The sequence below is a fragment of the Panthera leo genome, chromosome D1 (assembly GCF_018350215.1).
Source record: "Panthera leo isolate Ple1 chromosome D1, P.leo_Ple1_pat1.1, whole genome shotgun sequence".
In the NCBI taxonomy this organism is placed as follows: Eukaryota; Metazoa; Chordata; class Mammalia; order Carnivora; family Felidae; genus Panthera; species Panthera leo.
Window position 1 is genome coordinate 41301402 of NC_056688.1, and position 19792 is coordinate 41321193.

The window sequence follows — 19792 nt, forward strand, 5'->3', positions numbered from 1 at the left end:
CCTATCCATGCTGTTGCAAATGGCAAAATCTAATTCTTTTCTATGGCTGAATAATATTCCACTTATCTGTAGATGAACACTTGGGTTGTTACCATATCTTGATTGTTGTAAGCAATGTTGCAATCAATATATGGATGTATATATTTTTTCAGTTAGTGTTTTTGGAGAGGGAAGGAGGCAAACCATAAGAGACTCTTAAATACTGAGAACCAACTGAGGGCTGATGGGGACACTGGGGAGAGGGGAAAGTGGGTGATGGGCATTGAGGAGGGCACCTGTTGGGATGAGCACTGAGTATTGTATGGAAACCAATTTGACAATAAATTATATTAAAAAAACTTAGTGTTTTTGTTTTCTTTGGGTAATACCCACTGGTGGAATTACTGAATCATATGGTATTTCTATTTTTAATTTTTTGAGGACCATTCATAAGGTTCTCCACAGTGGCTGCACCAATTTACATTCAAGGATTCCTTTTTCTCCACATTCTCTCCAATACTTGGTATTTCTTGTCTTTTTGATTCTAGCCATCCTGACAGGTGTAAGGTGATATCTCATTGTGGTTTTGATTTACATTTCCCTGATGATTAGTGATGTTGGTCATGTGTCTGTTGGCCATTTGTGTGTTTTCTTTGAAGAAATGTCCATTCAGGTTCTCTGCCTATTTTTAATCAGACTATGTGTGTGGTTCCTGTGGTTTGAGTTGTATAAATTCTTTATATATTTTGGATAATAACCCCATATTGGATCTATTATTGGTGAATATCTTCTCCCATTCAGGAGATCACCTTTTCATTCTGATGGTTACTTTCCCTCTGCAAAAGCCTTTTATACTGGTGTAATCCCAATGGTTTATTTTTGCTTTTGTTTCCCTTGTGTGAGGAGACATATCTAGAAAAATGTTGCTAAGGCTGAAGTCAGAGAGATTACTGCCATTGTTTTCTTTTAGGAGTTTTATGGTTTCAGGTCTTATATTTAGGTCTTTAATCCATTTTGAGTTTGTTTTTATGTATAACATGAGATTTTAGATACAGTGATTATTACTAATACATTATTTGTATGTGATACATCTTTCTATTTTTCATCTATATTCTGTTTGTAACCATATTTATATCAAATGTATATTCCTGTTATACTTAATTGATTAAAACACCACCAGTTCTTTGTTCCCAAACTCTGTTCTTAAATTATATACTTCTTTAGGTTTTTATGTAGAACTTCTCTGAGTAATTTATTGAGGAAGGTATTATTTTATTTTATGTATTTATTTTTTAAGTTTATTTATTTTGTGAGAGAGAGTGTGTGTGAGCAGCAGAGGGGCAGAGAGAGGGGGAGAGAGAGAATCCCAAGCAAGCTCTGCATGGTCAGCATAGAGCCTAATGTGGTGGTCGAGCTTACAAACTGTGAGGTCATGACTTGAGCCAAAACCAAGAGTCGGATGCTTAACTGACTGAGCCACCCAGCTGCCCCAGAGGGTATTATTTCATTATGATTAAAACTGGGAACTGTAATAGTTTGACTTGAGCAACTGATAAACAACACCTAATATCTTGGCATTTACTAATGTGCGTTTCAAAAATGTGCCATCAGTTTGAATAGATTAAATGTTTTTTTTTAAACATCTCTTACTCAACAAATATCTTAGGAATATTAATTATTTTCCAGACATATTTGTAGGCAAAAAGAATATGACATCTGATTGTAAATGGTTCAGAAAAATATATGGGATGGACTCCGTGTGCAGAATTTAATACAATAGTGAAGAGGATGATGATACCAACTAAGTCTCACCAAGCATTCACTGTGTGTTCCTGGCACTACTTTAAGTTCTCTAACAATATCAGAATCATTTAATGTTCAGGAAACCCTAAAATGTAGGTGCTATTATTATGCCTATTTTAAATTTGATGAAAGGGATGCACAGATAGTCAAGTAATTTACTCAAGGTGAGTAGACAAGTGGAAGCAAAGCTGTGATTCAGTGTCAGATAGACTATCTCCAGAACATATATATTTGATTCTTAATTTGATATGCTAGGGTTGGGTTTTTAAGTTCTTTTAGAACTTATTTGTACTAATATTTTATGAATAAATTATCTTTTAACTCCATTATGGTGGATTGAGTCAAGAGAGACCCCTACTACAAATATATACAAATGGTATAGACAACATGACCAAAAAAAAAAAAAAAAAGTATCTGAGCTCAAAAGAAGTGGAAATTCTTACATGATAGAAACAAAGAAGGAATTTAAAACCAGGCAAATGCTAAAGCTGGAAGTATAGAGACCCTGAGGGAGCCTTGTATAGGCAGAGTTGAGGTCCGGGAAAGGCTACCTTTATATGAAAAGATGACGAGAAAAACACCTTCTACCAGCCAAAGTAAAGCTGTTGGAAGTGTGACTTTTTGGCTCTGAATGGGGAAAAAAGCAAAAGTAACCCATGAGCAATCCTAAATTCAAAGCTCCCTCATATGTGGATGCAGATTACAATTCTTGCAGTACTGGTTTTGTGAGACTAATATAAGTCTGGTACTGACCCAGAGAAAGCCTTAGAGCTCTTGGCAGACACACACACAAGTCCATTTTAGGGATGCTCCCAGGACACAGGACAAATGGACTATACACAATGAAAGACCCTGCAGTGAAAATAAGCTCACAACAAAAATCACTAACCACATGCTATACAATAGACAGGACCTGGAGGGCTAGCAAACCAATAATTTCAGATAGTAAGAAAATTTGAAGGGCTATACAAACTTACATTTAAAATAATTTTAAAAAGAGATGAAAGAATGCAAATGATAATGAAAAAATAGATTACTATGAAAGATTCCAAATGGAGTAGAAAAAATGACAAAACTTGATCAAATAAAAATACATAGATGAATTTTATGGTATGTGAATTGTATCTCAATGAAGCTATTATTAAAAGATGTAGAGAGACAAAATTGGAAAGCAATGCTGAATGTTAAATAATTATGTCTGAACAGCATGTTAGGTACAAACGAAGAGAGTCAACACAACATAAGATTTATATGAAGAAGTTAATCAATATGGAGCACCAAGAGAAAAGGAAAAAAAAATGTGAAAGAGAGTTTAAAAGACATGGAGAATGCATCTGTTCATTCTGCAAACACTAGTAATTGAACACCCACTGCATATATAACATTTTTTCCATATGCTTGGAAGTGTTACTGAAGGTGGAGGGGGAAACGAAAACCTACCTGTCCTCATCGGAGTGCATATTTTATGAGGAAAATGAGAGATAATAAAGAATTTTGGTAACTAAAATCCACAGCATTTCAGGTATCGGTACTTGTCCTGGGATGGGGCAGGATAAATGGTAGCATATGCAAATGAAATGCTGGTGTGGTGTTGCAGTTTTAGTACAATAGTCAAGAAGACCTTCACTGAGAACCGGCATTGGAGCAGACACCTGAAAAGAGAAGTCAGTGATGCAGACACCTTGGGAAAGAGGCTTCTAGGCAAAGGGAAAGGAGTGGGGACATCCTTGGCATGTTAGAGGAGCAAGAAGGAAGTCAGTTGGTTTGGAATGGACTGGAGGGCAGAGCAGAGGACACTAAGGCATAGACGCAGACACGGATAGAAGAGGGGAGGATGTTTTTAGGCCTTATGGGACTGTGAGGACTTTTGCTTTTATCTGGAATGAAATGGGAAACCATTAGATGGTTTTGACTAAGTGTTATATCATCTGAAAAATATTTTTACCAGGGCTGTTCATGCTACTGTTTTGAGAATAAACTGTAGGGAGATAATGGAGCAATAAGTCAATGAGGAAACTTGCAAAAATTTAGGAAACATATGATGATGGTTTGGACTGGGATGTAGCAGCAGAAATAAAGATAAATAACCAGATCCTGGATTTATTTATTTTGAGGCAGAGCCAAAATTTCCTATAGGTTTGATGTGAATGTTAGAGTGTAGAATGTTTATGTCTAATGCAAATTGAATTAAGAGTCATAGAATGAGAGAATAGAGAGAATGAGGAAAATTTTCATCTTGGAATTTTCCAGTATAGATGACAGAAATATTAATCCTTCAGATTAAAGAAGCATACCAAATTCTGAAGGGAATAAATGAAACAAGGTAGTGAAACTGTAGAACACCAAACAAAGAGAATATCATTTGAAAATTTCAATAAAAAAGAAAAGTCTAAAGAGCAAAGCAGTGACAATTAAGCTCAGGACAGACCTCTGGTAGCAAAATAGATGCTTGAAGATCGTGGAACAATATCTTCATGGTGCTGATGGAAAAATAATTGTCAGTCTGGATTTCATGCACAACCAAAGAAATGAAGAGATATTTTCAGATGCAAATAATTGAGAAAATACACCACTCAATGAGCAGCACTGGAAGAACTTAATGAAAGACACACAACACGAAAAAGTTTAGAATGCTATAAACCAACAACAACAAAAAATCATGTTAAATGATTTTTAACATTAAAAAATACTGTTAAAATTAAATAAGTCCTAATTGAAATAGCAACCAGAGCAACTAATGTGGGAAAATTAAAAATAAGGTGGGTATACCATCTCAATAAAACATTTTCAGGAAAAGAATGGAAAATCACATTCACCAAGTAGAAGAATGGCAGAAATGAAAATAAGAGCAAAAATTAATAAAACAGAAAGCAAACATATAATAAAGAGGATCAATAAACCTCTTGATTCTTTGAAAACACCAATGAAGTTGGCAGACTTTTGACAAGACTCCTAAAGAAATGAAGCAAAGGCCCAAATAATATCAGGAATGAAAAATATCTATAGACTTCTATCATAAGAGATTATTAAGTAAGAAGTTATGCAAAAAATCTTTGAAGATGTAGATAAAATATACACATTACTAGGGAAACATAACTTTATAAACTGATAAAAGAAGAAACAGACAACTTGAATAGTCTAGTGATTATCACAGAACTTGAATGTATCATTAAAATCTTTTCCACAAAATACTTTATGTCCACAGTAGTTTTACTGGTTAATTCTAGCAGTGAGGGGAAAAATAATGCTAATCTTGCACATAATTTTCCAGAGAATAGTAAAGATGAAACATCCAATGGGTTTTACCAGGCTGGCATAATCTTGACACCTGTCTTAGCCCATTCTGGCTACTGTAACAAAGTAACAGGCTGGGGAGCTTATAAACAACAGAATTTACTTCTCATAGCCTAGAGACTGGAATTCTGAGATCCCTCTACCAGCATGGCTGAGTGAGGGCCCTCTTGTGGGTTGCAGACCTCATTAATCCTCATATGACTGAAGGAGGTGAGGGAGCTCTCTGGAGTCTGTTCTATAAGAGCATTAATCTCATTCACAAAGGCTCTACTCTCATGACCTAATCATCTCTCAAAGGCCCCCACTTCCTCATATCACATTGGGCATTAAGATTTCAACATGAATTTTGGGAGAATACAAGCATTCAGATCATAGCAATACCCAAATCATAGCTATAATGAGAAAGAAAAGTTACTGATCAGTCTCGGGAATGTACTTGTAAAAATTACGATTAAAGTTTTAGCAGACTGAATGCAGCCATATGTAAAAAGAAGATTCCTGAAGACTAACTTGAATTTATTCCAGAAAAGCAAGGTTGGTGACATTTAACAACAAATCAATTTAAGACATCATATTAAAAGAATAAAAGATAAAGATCTTTTAAATGTTTATTTATTTTGAGAGAGAGAGAGAGAAAGAGAGAGTGTAAGTGAGGGAGGAGCAGAGAGAGGAGAGAGAATTCTAAGCAGGCTCCACACTGTCAGTACAGAGCCATGTGGGGCTTGATCCCATGAACTGCAAGATCATGGCTTGAGCCAAAATCAAGAGTCGGATGTTTAACTGACTGAGCCACCCAGGCGTCCCTAAAAGAGAAGTATCTTATGGAAATCTCAATAGATGCAGAGAAAGCATCTCTGTCCATTCCCAAAAACATCTTCAGAGTGGAAGGAATGTTGAGGCTAAGACTTGAAAAATAACTAGTAGAGTTCTCTAGGTAAAAGAATGTGTGTGTGAGCATGTGTGCACCTGTGAGTTTGTGTGGGTGTGTGTGAGAGTGTGTATGTGCATTATGTGTGTGTGTTGATGAAATTGTGGGGGAAGAAGAGGAGGTGTGGGAAGATAGTGCCACGAGGGCGGCAAAGATTGAGTTTTTAGGAAACAAAGTGGTTTTCTTTGGGGCCAGGCACCTCAGAGGTTAAGAATGCAGTCTCCCCTGGTTCCCCAAGCAAGCATTAATGTCTGGCTTTATAAAATAATTAACTTTGCTAAACCTTGTTTTTCTCATCTGAAACATGGGCGGGTTGTCAACTATAGTATTTATCTCTCAGGCAGTGTGAATGTACCGGAAAGCTAATTAAGCTTGTTTACTGGCATTCCTGCCTAGGCTCTGAGAAGGACTTTAGCAACATAGATACAAGATTCTGTGTTTTGTGTGTGGCAGAGGAGATGCCATGTTTTACATGTATGGACCTGGAGTTCAGGCTGGAATCTTATGGCTTGGGCATGAAAGGAACTTGACCCAGGTTTTCCCAAGCATGACAGCAAATATACAAATTTTGCTGACATTACCATTAACAGGTTGGGGAGCTGTTAAAAAAGGTTTTGTAAATTATAAATAATAAAAGCAAATTTTAATCAACCATGCTAGAGAAATGGCAAAATTAATCACTCTATCATCACCATCAAAAATACTACAAAATTATTGTCACGTACATAGGTGATCAAAGAGAGTGTATCCAAAATATGAAGTATGAATGTACTATAGAGATGTGTGGTGAAGGTATTTAAGAAAAATCTTCTCTTTTCTGGATCTTGTCATATCTTTGGTACTTGTAATTTTTTTCAGAATTTGTAATTTATTGTAATTTGTATGGCATTCAAACTCATATTTCATAACATAAGGTAAATATTCACTTTGTACCTAATTTTGGATTTGTAAAAGGCACTGAGCCTAATACAATGAAAACACCAATGCTAATACTAATGCTGCTGTTGTAACATGATCAGAAGTCGATTTCCCCAAATATAACAATCTGTTATATTTGAAATGGAGGTTTAGAGAAAAGTGGTCCCTATTGAAAGGTGGAATGGACTACTTGTTCAGCCACACCGAAACTGCCTGATTACTTGGCAATAATACAGAAAGGATTTCAGTATCGGGACTCCCGAGTGGCTCAGTCAGTTAAGTGTCCAACTCTTGGTTTTGGCTCAGGTCATGATCTCACGGTTTCGTGGGTTTGAGCCCTGCATTGGGTTTCGTGCTGATAGTCTTGATTGGAATTTTCTCTCTCTCCTTCTCTCTCTGCCCCTCCCTCACCTGCACCGTCCCTTTCTCTCTCAAAATAAATAAATAAAACTTAAAAAAATAAAAGATTTCAGTATAATATAGGAGGTTGGACTAACTTATCTTTCACTTAACCTCCAAAGCTATAGTGTCATGATAGGCTTTACAACTATATCTTCTACTCCTGTTCTGGAGAAATCATCTCTAGAACCAGGGTTTGTAGTCCTGAGGGCTTTGGAAATGATGACAGAAGTCATGTCTCCCCACAGGGACTTCTGTGTGCAGGAATGGAAGGGCTGCTTTGGGGTGGGTTTAAACTATGTCACAAGGACAAGACTGAAAATGGCCAATTTAAGCTTTGTTTAAAATTCTGCCAAGTGCACACATCAATTCTTCCTCCATCGGAACTGGTTCAATCACTCTTCAAACAGCACTCTGTGGCAATATTTAATTTTTCAGCTAAATATCCATCTAACAAATTACAGAGAAATTTTGGGTATATTAATAAATCACAGCCCTCTGTGATGTGCACAGAGAACTCACCATGAAACTGAGCCTGTGGTTTTCATGCGGCTGTTCTATTTTTCTTCCTCTCCTCGGTGCATGCCACCAAGAGAAATGCTTTTCTACATGATAATGAATTTCTGTCATTCTACAGGCAGTTAGTTTGATCAGAAATTAAGGTTAAATTTAGACCCAGAGGGAAAAAGGAGTGATATTTAACTTTGGAAGGATACATTTGCCTTCAGCAGTCTGCAAAATGGTAAAGGAACATGGTCTCATTTCCTTTTCCAGGGAGTGTTGTTCCTCAGAAGTACATTGGACACTGCTTTGTTTTTATAAATCTGGGTAATTTGTTTTCTTCTTTTGGCCTCTGCTGTGTTTCTTCTTTGACTGTTATGAATTTTGTACAGCTTCTATCTGAATACCTGGCTGTGTTGAAATATATGTGTGTGTGTGTGTGTGTGTGTGTGTTTGAGGTCTTTCACACTAGAACCTATGAGAAGCCAACATATATAGGAGAGAAAGTTGGAAATCTCTCACCGCAGAAATCAAAGTCCTGGCAGCCTAGAGGCTATTTTCCATATACTTTAGTGGAAATAGGGCCTTTTCATCCTAGTGTGTATTTCCCACATCGTAAAAATAAAAATTCCTCCTTTGTCAGGTTTACTTTATCACTGGCTGTCAGACTGTGTCCACTCAAATCTAGAACAACTCATTGATTCATATATTTGCTGACCAAATCTGTCAAATCACATTAAAAAATTCCAACTGGTGATTTGGCAGAATCGTGATTGGGTAACTTTGCATAACGGGCAGCATTGTGGTCTGTTTTCACCCACTTCAGTTTCCCATACTTGTTTTTCTAATACAACATTTATTCATTTATCAAATTTACTAAGGCTGGGTATCCTAATCGCTGTGCTAGGCACCGTGGAAGATAGGTATGTAAGACCTAATTCCTTTCCTCACTGAGACAGGCAATTTGTATGTACAATGTAATGGAGGCCTGTAGGCACAGGGTACAAGGGGAGCAGATTTCAAACCATTTGAGACACCCTTTATATGCTGTAAGGAAGTCATGTAATTGGTATAGGTCTCCATCCACAACATGTAGAAGTAGAGTTTAACGTTTTTCTATAATCTGACAGTTTCTTTAATGTGCCACTCTGTTGGAGCAGGTTAGAAAATTAATTTCAATATGGGGGTCAAACTCTTAACATTTTCCCTGAATTTCATTACATCCTAGGGAGTTTATTTCATAACAAAGCATTAGGAGACAAGGGCCCATTGGGTCCTCTTTGTCATGTAATTATGCAGGCATCCTCTGAGACTCCTATTGTTCCACCTGGGGCTTGCTCAAGGGCATGAAAAGACTCCCTAGAGACATCTGTTTACATCTACATGGCCCTTCAAGTCTGGCCACTAGCTTCCCCACATTCCAGTCACTCTTGGAGGCATGCATGTCATTCCTCTAGACCATGTTTGGGGTATAGGCGAATCTCTGAGGTTCTCTTAAGTCCTGTCTATAAGAACCTGACTGGACATCATGGGGTCATGGCGCCTTCCATCTTTCCAAGATGAGGGGCTCAGTTCTCCACAGCACATGATACCTCCAGAGCTCCTCTTGAGCTCCTCCCTTTGGGACACCCAAAATCATGACTGCCCTTTTCATTTCTGCCTTCCTTTCCCTTCAGTAGGGGGGTATCCTTAAGAGAGAAGGCTAGGCCAGGCTGCTTTGTTTGTGTACACACACGTACCTTTCCAAGTAGCTAAGCTTTTAATGCATAAAAATCAAAGGAGAGACTTCCCCCTCCCCTCCCTCTCCCTCTTCTCTCTTCTTGGGACTGTCATAGCCATTTCCTAAGTCCTTGAAAACAGTTTGACTGCTCGAATGGTGAAAAGGGCCAAACAGAAAAAAAGAAATAGAAATCAGGAAAAATATTTAGTTATTTTAAAAGTTACTGTATTGGGGCGCCTGGGTGGCTCAGTCGGTTAAGCGGCTGACTTCATTCGGCTCAGGTCATGATCTTGCGGTCCGTGAGTTCGAGCCCTGCGTTGGGCTCTGTGCTGACCGCTCATAGCCTGGAGCCTGTTTCAGATTCTGTGTCTCCCTCTCTCTGACCCTCCCCTGTTCATGCTCTGTTTCTCTCTGTCTCAAAAAAATAAATAAACGTTAAAAAAAATTTTTTTTTAAATAAAAAATAAAAAAAAAAGTTACTGTATTAACACAACATTTATTTTTAGTAAAAGACATTTTATTAAATGTCTTTTAGACACATGGAATTGGAAATCATTTCAAGAGACCAACTATGGAAAAATGCTGGGATCATCTCTACATGTAAGTAATGGGCTATGGTGGGAGTTCACTGTGCTTTCTTGCCTGAAGTTTTTATGTTGGGATTGAAGCTTCCCTGTTCCTTTAAAAAAATTTAATGTTTAATCATTTCTTGAGAGAGAGAGTACGAGTGGGAAAGTGGCAGAGAGGGGGAGACATAGAATCTGAAGCAGCCTCCAGACTCTGAGATGTCAGCACAGAGCTTGATGTGGGGCTCAAACTCACAAACTGTGAGATCATGACCTGAGTGGAAATCGGATACTTAACTGACTGAGCCACCCAGGAGCTCCCAAACCTTTCCTGTTCTTGATGGTTTAGTGAAGTCCTTACACTAGCTGCCTGACTGAACTTTACATAGATGTCATCATATATTCCTCTGCTTAAAAATGCTCCTTTGTACTCATACTTTTCCAGGATATCTTACTTGGATGCATGCAAAACTTTGAAATTGGTCCTATAGTTTCCAACCTTTTCTCCTTTAAGCATTGTAAATTCTGCTGTTAGATTAAGCTGTGTATTCCCTCTCTGGCACTCAAGGTTTCCCATGGAGCCCTCCATGGTTTAGCCCCTGTGCAGTAAAAGGTTAACTAAGCAGGTCTGAGGTGCTTAAACCCTGCATATTCTAAAGAAGGGACTGGCCCTTGACAGTGTCTTGAAGATAACCTCTAAGCTCTTAGATTATCCTGCCTGATAAAAGTGTTTTTGAATATCTGGGGGCCTTGGACAGATAGTCTATGCTAACAATGTGATTTATGGTGGTTGCTTTGGGCCATGCTCTATCAGTCTGATCTCTGGAGGGGCTGCAAACTGGATAACTAAGGTCATCAGAAAGGTACCCCAGGCCTATGTGGCCAACCCCCGATAAAGACCACGGGTGTCAGGTCTTCAGTGAACTTCCCTGGTTGGCCTTACTCCATACCTGTTGTCACACGTTGTTGCTGGCAGAATTAAGTGCGGTCCCTAGGACTCCAGTGGGCATGTGCTGTGGAGGAGAACTGAGCCCCTTAATTGGAAGCTTGCACCTTGTCTTTCCTGGCCTCTGCCCCATTCACTTGCTAACATTTGCTGATTTCCATCTGCATCCTTTTGTTGTACTAAACTGAAATCATTAGTACAACTTTTGGAGTCCTGCTAGTGCTTCTAGCAAACCACTGAAACTGAGGGTAGCTTAGGGATTCCTAAAACATTCCTGACCTGTCTTTCCAGCCTTGACTCTCATCTCTCGCTCCAGATACACAACGTTTCAACCAAATGTAGCAATTTACCCTTTGGCATGCTTGTTCTGGACCCAAGTATTTCTTTATCCTGTTTCTTTTCCATAAAATCCCCTTCATGCTTGCCATTCAATGAGTGAAGGCAGAAGAATTGCAAGGTGGTCTATCTCGAATCCTAGGCTGCTCTGTATCCTTTGACTTTTCAATTATGATAGATTCTCTCTCATGGCCCTGCTTGTATTCAGAAATCAGTTTATACTAATTGAGGTGTCCTAGGCAAGCTCTTAAGCCTCTACCAATTTCTTTATAATTTTTGATTATTCAAAGTCTCTTCCTACTTTCCTTTTGTACAGCTTATCACCTGAATGAATGTGAATTCTGTCCAAGTAACTTCCAGCTCTTCTGTTCTTTGTACTAGCAAATCGCATTCTTCTGACACCATGAGGGATTTTTGTTATCCTCATCTCAGATCCATACACATAACAACTATCTTTAAAGGCCCGAAGTTTTAGATGACTGGAACAAGAGGGATAAAGTCTCAGACCTAGCAACCTCTCTGGCTATGCAAATCTCAAGTCTGTATGTACTATTCCCCTGGGCAACAAAATACTGGCATACGTCTCTGCGTAGATTTTTTTTTCTGGGGAATAGAATCTTAAGTATTCCCTACACAACTATGAATAATTGAGGGTTGAAAATTTTTATGCTTTATTAAAATGTATCTTCATAGGAAATATGTACGATTTTCTCTCACAGGAAATCCCAATTGTTGGTAATGAGATCTAATAACAACATATCAAAGGCAAACAAGTAAATAATTTACATTCCTAAGTAGCAGAGCCTGAAAATGTGCAGGTTTACGTTGGACATTCTTTAAGATCTTCTATAAGGAAATTGCATAAATTATCCGTTGCTTTGTAGAAGCAGATGAGGTGTGGCACTAGAGCATTAAAGATAAAAGAGTGGTTGGTCGGCCCCTACTGCTGACGTCTGGGAGAGGATAGGGCTTCTCTCCTGTGGGTATCTGCATGTTAGTTAATGCTGTGAGCAGCCTTCTGTTGTTCTCGGGCAGCTTTTGTTTATGGAATAGTCCCAGTTCAAGTAAAATTTGAAGCAATAAGGTGGAAATGCTTCTGGCTTTAAGTGGCACCGCAAACTCAAACGTAGATCTCAGAGGCCTGACCTTGGAATTCCTAATAAGAAGTTTCTTAGTCTTCTGTCCCCTGGAGGGCCATTTCTATGATATTCAGTCTCCTTGCCTACTTGCATTACTTAGGAAGTAGAATTTTTTACAGAAATCTCATTTCCTCTCTCAAATCTTCCCTAAAGATTTGAAACTTGTGTGGTAGTTTCAGGTTTAGGAGTCAGAGGCCTAGGTTTGAAACTTGACTCCACCATTTAATAGCTCTGTGACCTTAGGCGAGTAATTAAAATATGAATCCTCAGTGTCTCCATCTATAAAATGGGGGATAATAACTAACCAGCCTGCTTCACAGAGCTATTGTGAGCACCCACTGTAACAATGGAAGTACTCTTAGATATTAAGACACATATAAAAGCAAGGTTTGTCTTTTCTGTTTTTTCTTTCTTTCTAAATATTATCAGACACTTTCTTTGCCACTGAGAGACTAAGAGAAAAATTACCAGGTGTACTCACAACTGCAAAGAAAAGACCCCCCCCCCCCCCATCCCTGCCATTCCCGAAACCAGCCAGGGCGTGCCCGGTTGTGGTCTGACCTAAAGGTGGGAACCAATCAAGTTCTGCTGAGTGGTTTGAAATAAAGGCGGGAACCAATCAAGTTCTGCTGAGTGTTCAAATTTAAATGTCAACCAATAACAGCTCTGTAACCTCGAAAAATCCCTAACTTGTTTGTGCCTGTCTATAAAAGAAGCTGTAAGATCCTCGCTCGGGGCCTCTTAGCGTCACCGGCAACGAGTGCGAGGAGGACTGGGTTCGAACCTGCAATAAACGACCCTTGCCGCTTGGCTTTGACTCTGGACTCTGGTGGTTTGTTTTCGGGGGGTCTTTTGAATCGGGGCATATCACCACCCAGTCTGTTCAATGGTGTATTCACGGACCACAACATAAGGGTGCTCTTAATATATTTTTTGCCATCTCTGCCCATCCTCTAGCCTGCTTGTGCTGCTCCCAGACAGGGACCACTCTGCTTCTGCCAAACCAGAGGTGTCGGGCCAAGACTGGCCACTGAGAGGGGAAGGTAGGGAAGAACTCCCAGAGGAACTCCAGCTCCAGGATTCAAGTAGCATTTAACCTAGTGTTCTGCAAGTGAACTTCTCAGGGAGCATTGGACATTCATGGGCTCAACCTGACTGTTTTATCTTTTCTATTTTTAGATTCCTCTTCCAAATAACATTTATTTTGACAGATCAAAGCTGGAAAGAAACAGCAGCTTTGGGATCCAAGAGAAGTCCGTGTTTCTGATTGGAGGTAGCATATGTGTGAGGGAATATAAAGATGAACAGACAGGGCATTTCCTCAAGGAGTTTATAGTCTAGTTGTGAAACAAATACGCAGTTAAGCAAGGCAAAAGTAATCACTATACAGGGACCATATGTACCATGTGCCAGGTAAGAATAGGGCTCAGGGTGGGGCTAGGTGGAAGAAATACAAAACAGGCCTTGGTGTGGGGGTGAGGGAGGAGATACAGGAAAGGATTTATGGGGAAGGAAGATTGGAACAAAGACATACTGATGCTTGCTCTGGAATGTCCATTAAAAAATGTGGAACTCCTTGAGAGGAAAAGCCCTACTCTATTAAAAACTTGATGAAGGGGCGCCTGGGTTGCTCAGTCGGTTAAGCAACTGACTTCAGCTCAGGTCATGATCTCATGGTTGGTGAGTTCGAGCCCCGTGTCGGGCTCTGTGCTGACAGCTCAGAGCCTGGAGCCTACTTGAGATTCTGTGTCTCCCCCTCTCTCTACCCCTCTCCTGCTCATGCTCTGTGTCTCTCTGTCTCTCAATAAGAAATAAAAATGTTAAAAAAATTAAAAAAAAACTTGATGAAGGAAAGGTAGCAATGAATGAAGAGACTGAACCGAATTCCTTCCTCTAATTGTGGATAGGAAGCAAATAGGCAAGGGGTCTCAGAACGCAGATTCCCTGGACTGGCAGACACAGAGCTAGAGAGGGAGGGGGTTGTACCATTCCTGGGACCATTGCCAAGGGAAAGCTTTGTTGTCTTACTCTTCTAAACAAATATTCTCTGCTTTCTTCCATTGGTAACACTCTTAATGCCTTTAAGTAGCATTGAGAGCATCTTACATATATATGAATAATAAAGAATGAGTGTGTGTGTGTGCGCATTTGGGATGGCACAGGCAGGAGTGGTCCCAGAAAATGTCATTTGCAAAACAATTTGCTATTTGGTATTCAACAGATATTTATTAAGCACTAACTGTATACCAGGTATGGTGATAGGATCTAGGGAATACAGTAATGTTCAAGGCAGACATGATCTGTGTCTTCATTGAGTTTATAGTCTAGGCGGTAAACTCTAACAGGATTTCATGACCTATTTGGCAGTTGTCTGGTGGGCTAAGCTAAAAGTTACATTTTCATAAAAATTCCCATTTCTGTGCACTGAGATGGGGCATTAAGAATTTAGGTTAAGTCATAAACATGATCAGCACAGCAAGCTGCATCAAGACGCATAGTAATTGAGGCCACAGGGAAAGCTTAAAATGCCATTGATTTATTGTGCACACAGGCGTCCTGAGCCTCTGATATGATAAGAAGGTAATGTGGAGGCAGGCTTGTAAGATGATGAAGCAAGACACATTCTGTGGGAAAACAAGGAGCTCCTCGGAGACTGTGATCTGAACACGCACAGCTGCTTAGCATTAGGCAGTTGGGTGAAACGTGGATTTGGATGAGGATGGTGATACGCACAAGATGAATAAGGGCTCAGAGAGTCCTGAAAACATTTTTTCACAAGCAGTTGTATAGGAGACTGACATAGTGGTTTTTCCAGCTCTTTGGTCAGATGAGGTGGGTATTTTTTGGTCAAATTGTCCTATTAAAGCATGGAGTTATGTGTTATCTAGGCTGGAAGGGAGGGGGCTACTGAGCTGAATTTTCTTTTTTAGAAAATCTTTTTTTTAGTTTATTTATTTTTGGAGAGACAGAAGGAGAGTGTGAGCAGGAGAGAGGCAGAGAGAGAGAGGGAGAGAGAGAATCCCAAGCAGACAGTGCAGAGCCTGACATGGGGCTTGACAAACTGTGAGATCATGACCTGAGTGGAAATCAAGAGTCAGACACTTGACCTAGACTGACCCACTCAGGTGTCCCATCTACTGAGCTAATTTTATGTCAAATTGGAGAGATAGAACAAAAGCAAAAGACAGATACCAGCTGGTCTTTCATTTATAGTCTCAGAGGGATTCAGGCACCATAGACCTATGGCCATGGCGGTTAGAACTGTGAGTTTTATGACTTCCCTGTGCTAGTTATTTTGTGTTATCCCCTGTATGTTTCTCCATAGTCATTGGGAGTAAAACTCTATGCATTTTGCTTCAGAGACAACAAGGATATTGAAAGACCCTCTATAGCTATGGTTCCAGCCACCCCACCCTTGAAGGGGGGAAAAAAAAAAAAAAAAAGAATAGACAAGGGCACCTAAGTGGCTCAGTCAGTTAAGTGTCTGACTTCAGCTCATGTCCTAATCTCATGATCTCATGTTTGTGAGTTTGAGCCCTGCATCAAGTTCTCTATTAGCACAGAGCCCACTTGGGATCCTTTGTCCCCCACTCTCTCTGCCCTTCCCCCACTGGTTCTCTCTCTCTCTCTCTCAAGACAAATAAATAAACTTAAAAAAAAAGAACAGAACAGGTAGTGGCTACATTGAGAAGAAGGGAAGTCTGGTTGGATCCTTGGGTCTTTGGCGTAGAAGAATTTGAATTGGACACAGGGTCTGAGCTGAGCCTGTGTAAAAACCCTGAAGGTGGGCTATACTTGGTTCCAGATTATATTTTCTTTATTCTTTAACAATTTTGTGTGTTTATATGCTTTAATTTTCCTTTTGCCCTATGCTCTCAACATGTCCAGGTCCATCCTGTGCTTTTCTTTATCCTGTTCTGTACCTCAGGGAGGCTGACGCTTCAGATCATCACACAGGCTCCTTTGCTGTCTGTATCCCAGTTGGGTTTGGGTTTGTGTTTGGGTATGGGTATGGGAGGCACTCACTGGAGATTAAAGTGTGAGAGGAGGGAGGTCAAAGCATTTAATCCCTACTTGTACTTTCTTTGTGCTCTGGGCCATATGTTGTGGCAGTGACACGTCGCTCTTGGACACATGGTGTCCCAGTTCCATGGTTCCACGTTTCACTGGGCCTTGTTACTAGTATTTCCTCCCCTTGCTTTTTCAAATGTGGTGTGGTGGTGGCTTCTTCATTTTGATAGTTTCCAGGTTCTCCATCCTCCTTACTGGTTCTTTAAACTTTGCACATGCCTCTGTAGATTATTTTTTTTATTAAAGTCTGAGTGGGATGCTGTTTCCTGCCAGGATCCCGAGAAATATAATTTGGAACCTACTTAAAGGCAGGCACTGTATATAATGAATTTTTTGAGCCTTTTTAGAAAATTATATATTTGGGGCTTAAATGATGGACACTGGAGGTATTAATAGGTTCTTATATTTTCAACTTCGCACCGTATCTGATTCATGAGAAAGTCCAGTTAGTTCTATTCTAAAACAGATGTAAACCTATCACATTCTTTCTATCTCCAGTGCTATACCCTACATCAAGTGGTATTCACTCTAATCTGGATTCTGCAAGAGCCAGTCACCTCTACCTGGTCCTTCTGCTTCTTCCCTTTGGGCATATAGTCTACTCTCTACACAGAAGCTAGAGTGATCCTTCGAGCATTCAAATGAGATCATGCTATTCTCTGCTCAAAGGTCTGCAGGGACTTCCCATTGCATTAAAACACAAATCCGAAGTTGTTATCTTGGTCGACGAAGCTCTATCCATGTTCTGGCCCTTGTTTACCTCCTAGGGTTCATCTACCTATACTCTGTCTTGTCACAAGGCCTTGTCACTCTTTCTCGAGCATGACAAACTTGTTCCACCTTAAGGCAGCATCTGTACATGGTGTTCCTCTGACTCAGACCCTCACATGGTTGGCTCCTTCTTGTCACTCAGATATCAGAGTTTCTCAGGGTATTTCTCTGGCTATTCTAATATGGCACCTGAGTCATTCTCTAGAACCTCATGTCATTGTATTTTCAATAAACAATAGAGCTCATCTCTATTTGAAATTATAGCCTTTATTCACCTCCTTGCTTGGAGTCTGACTCTAATGAGAAGCAAGAATCTAATACCTTGTCTCTTCAGTGTGTAGGAGTGTGTTGGAGTACCTACCCCATGGCAAGTGCTCAATACACGTGCACACGCAAACACACACACACACACACACACACACACGCAGGGAGGAAAGATTTACTGATCAACAGTCTTCTAAATGCTTTACATGGATTATTTAATTTAATCCTTACAACAACCTCATTCATCAAAGCTATTATTACTCTTGTTTTACAAATGAAGAAACTGAAACCCAGTGGAGTTAGATAACTTGCCAAAGGACATACCCAATTAGGAAGTTGCAGAGACAGAATTTGAAATCTCGCCATCTGGCTCTTAGTCTCCTGCTCTTAACTACTAAACTATACAGCGTCCTAACATTTGCTCAATAAATTAATGAACACTTCCCATCAACTTCTTCCATTTCTTATTTGGGCTTTAGAAAGAAAGAAGCTATCTAATTTTTAAATATGGGAGTCTGCCCAACCTCATGCTGAGGGGTTTCCTACTCCTAAGAAAGGACACTCTGAGCCCAGGACAGCAAGAAAAACACAGATCTCTGTCTTGAATACAAACTCTTTGGAGAAAATTCCCAGAGAGCCCCCAAAGTGTTGAGCCCATGGATTGTCAGAAATGTGGGCTGGAACTCCTGTGCAAGAATATATATATATATATAGTCCCAGTTTTCCATCATTAACTAATTCAGGAAAGACTGAACAAGCATATCTGTTGCACTAAACACTTGGGATACAGAGATGAATAAGACATGGTCCCAGCCCTATATGAGCTTCCAGGCTAATTAAACAACTCTACTTCTAGATGCATATTCTATTCATTCAACCATTTTTCTTCAATCCATTAGAAACCAGATGTTATCTAAACTAACTCTGTGGCTTGTCAGAATGTCGAGACTAGTCTCAAGTTCAGACAGCCTCCAAAGTCTGTTTTCACAGTCCTGGGGCACCTGGGTGGCTCGGTTGGTGAAGTGTCTGACTTTGGCTCAGGTCATGATATTGTGGTTCCTGAGTTCGAGCCCCACGTCAAGGCTCTGTGCTGACATCTCAGAGCCTGGAGCCTGTTTCCTGCTTTGGATTCTGTGTCTCCCTCTCTCTCTGCCCCTCCCCCGTTCACACTCTCCAAAATAAATAAACATTAAAAAATAATAATAAAAAAATGTATTCAAAGCTGTTTTCACAGTTCGGTCTACATCAGCAGTGACAATTCTTTTACAGCTCCCTTTAGATGACTGTGCCACGGTTGCTGCCCATTTGGAAGTCCTCGTCAACTTTTCAAAACTGCCTTTTCTTCTCCCAGCCTTAGTTCCATTTTGGCAAGCCCCACTCTAGCATAGGCTTCTCATTAGGGCACATACTGTTCCTATGCTCGTCTTCATGTTTACTCTCGTTTGGCACTAAAGGAGATTACCTACACCAAGCCCATCTCCTTTTCTTGTAATTCAATCACTCCCATCCATTGCTTGTTTCAGTTCCTGTCTTCCAATGCCCCCTGTTTGTCTACTTCACTCTATTACCCAAGCACCTGAAAGCCAAACTCATTCTACCACATGGCAGCTCCATGTACGGATCACCTTGCAGCCATGTGTGGTAAAGTGACTTAAAATACAGCCAAGAAAGGCAACCTGTTTTTTTATTCTACTCACTGCACCGTAAGCTTAGGTTGAAGTGTCTAATATCACCTTCCTGTTCTTTTCTTTTTTCTTTTTTTTTTTTTTTCCTTGCTGGTCTTGTGCTTTCCAGGTTTCTCCCTGGAAATTTAAATAGCTGTGTTTCAGGTTCCTTTCCTGCAGCTGTATTAGCTTTCAGGTCTCCATGCTGAGGCTCATTTGGTCATTTCCTGCCCATATTTCTAAACTCTGCAGCTCCTTTATGTTACTTGCTGGTCCTTAGTGGTTTTTCTGTGCCTTTCATTTTAGCTTGATCTGCACATTTAATTAGTGGGCTGTATGTCCTTCCATTTTAAAGAGTGCGTAAGATACAGGCAGTTTTCTGCAACAGCAGGTGGATAATGGAAACAAGGAAGGTGGGGCTTTGTGCCGTAAACAGCTCTCTGCAAAATAAGGAGACGGAGGAGGATGAAAGAAGATGCGGATGACATGGCAC